The 2,366-nt window shown below is 42.4% G+C and overlaps 1 pseudogene; it reads right to left on the reverse strand.

The window, feature by feature from the left end:
• Window positions 1-1,499: 1,499 nt before the first annotated feature.
• Window positions 1,500-2,072, reverse strand: LOC133081704 (cell division control protein 42 homolog; annotated as a pseudogene).
• Window positions 2,073-2,366: the final 294 nt, after the last annotated feature.

A 2,366-nucleotide genomic window follows, 5' to 3' on the forward strand; every position in this document is an offset into this window, starting at 1 on the left:
AAGATAAGTGTTAACAGAGATTTTATCAGCTTATGAAGAGTCTTCATAAGACTCTCCCCAGGATTTTTATTAAACTAGAGAGCCTCACCTGGCTGCTCTAGGGTTCCTCATATGCAAAACAGAAATAAGGGGATTCCCCTGACTGGTCCCCATGTGGTTAAATGTTCTCCCACCCCCACCCTACCCCACCCCCAGCTTCTTAATGAAGCAGGTCTCCATCCTCATAACTTGAAAGAGGATGTGAATCATCCCATAGACATCTGTCTTCTAGCACCACCCCTCGGATTTCCTCTATATACCAGGTCTTCAGCTATGTTCTAGAACACTATATCATATACACTATTAATGTGCACATCTATGCTCAGCATATTAAGACAATGACAGGGAAAAATTGTTTTTTCATTACGTACTCAATCCATTTGGTATATTTCAAAAGGTGCAATACTTTTCTCCATCTATCAGTGAAAGAAGTTAGAAATTAACTTCAAAAAAAAAAAAAATCAGAAAATGGCAAACAAATTTCCTTGAGAGTCACAGTCACATATATAGTGCATCCTAGAAAAGAGGAGGGGCAAGACAGGTTCCGCCCACTTTCATGAGTTTCATCAAATACTGGACCTACTCAAGGGTGGAGAAAAAAGGCAACTTTCAAATAGGAGTATATTATTTATTTATTTTTTAAATTATTAGCACCTTTATTTATTTATGGCTGTGTTGGGTCTTCGCCTCTGTGCGAGGGCTTCCCCCAGTCGCGGCAAGCGGGGGCCACTCCTCATCGCGGTGCGCGGGCCTCTCACTATCGCGGCCACTCCCGTTGCGGAGCATGGGCTCCAGACGCGCAGACTCAGTAGTCGTGGCTCACGGGCCCAGCTGACCCGCCGCATGCGGGATCCTCCCAGATCAGGGCTCGAACCCGTGTCCCCTGCATTAGCAAGCAGACTCTCAACCACTGTGCCACCAGGGAAGCCCGGAGTATATTATTAAATGAGGCGTTTACTATACTCCTGCCTAAGAGCACCAGGTGGTGAACACGTTTTCTAAACTAGATCTAGGAAGTGGGATGTGGAATCAATCCATCCTCCTCCCTTTAAGGGCTGTCCAATGGTTAATTAAAAAAACATTACTAAATAAAAACAAATCCCACACACACTCCCCCGCCCAAAAAAAGGAAAAAAAAAAAAAAAAACTAGATGTTCCAGATTACTCACCAAAGTGGAACCCGGGAACAGCTTCAACAACCCAAATTAGTCTGTTACAGAGTCATCACAAGCATGCCTTGCTTTTAAACAAAAAATAATAATTTTTTTGAAACAACGAAATAAAAACTAGTACTGATCACTTTTCTGACAATACACAATTACTCAAAATTAACTAGTATTGAGAGGGGGAAGGGCGCCATACCTATGGGCCTTGTCTCACACGAGTGCATGTGGGTGGGTGCAGGGCATTTGTCATTATTGCAAAAATGAATTTTAATTTTTAATCTTTAGCTTGATTTAAACATTGCTTTTAGTATGATGTGGACACCAGCTGTGTAGAAAGGGCTCTGGAGAGACGTTCATAGCAGCACACACCTGCGGCTCTTCTTCAGTTCTGGAGGCTCCAGGGCAGCCAATGTTGCTTCGTCAAAATACATTCTTTAGGCCTTTCTGTGTAAGTGCAGAACACTCCACGTACTTGACAGCCTTCAGGTCACAGGCCAGTTTTTCAGCAGTCTCTGGGGTGATAGGCTTCTGTTTATTCTTAGCAAGTTTCTCAATAGTAGAGGGGTCATCTCTGAGATCAATTTGGGTCCCAACAAGCAAGAAAGGGGTCTTTGGACAGTGGTGAGTTCTCAGGCACCCACTTTTCTTAACATTTTCGAATGAGGATGGAGAGACCACTGAAAAACAGACTAGAAATACATCTGTTTGTGGATAACTCAGCAGTCGTAATCTGTCATAAGCCTCTTGCCCTGCGGTATCAAAAAGTCCAAGAGTACGAGGCTCTCCACCAATCATAATTGTGACTGCATAGTTGTCAAAAACAGTCGGTACATACGGACACTGCAGGTGTAACTCTTTATACTCCATGATTACTAAAATAATTCCAAAGCCTTTTAGAAAAAAAACAAACGGAACTTGCTGTAAGAGCCTGCTTATCTCAATGACTGCATTTATCTTTGCCATAAAAAAGCAAAACCGAAAATCCATTGTAACACACAGAGTCTCTCGATTTCAGAAGACTGTCTTTACAAAAGGCTCATGAACTGCTTATGGCCATGGGTGACTTCTGAGTGGGTGGACAGAATTAAGCCCATAGAGAGATGAAAAAATCTGTTTGTATCATCTTTAATTTCTTTCATCAGTGTCTTATAGTTTTCTGCA

Source organism: Eubalaena glacialis, chromosome X (genome assembly GCF_028564815.1).
Source record: "Eubalaena glacialis isolate mEubGla1 chromosome X, mEubGla1.1.hap2.+ XY, whole genome shotgun sequence".
Lineage (NCBI taxonomy): Eukaryota > Metazoa > Chordata > Mammalia > Artiodactyla > Balaenidae > Eubalaena > Eubalaena glacialis.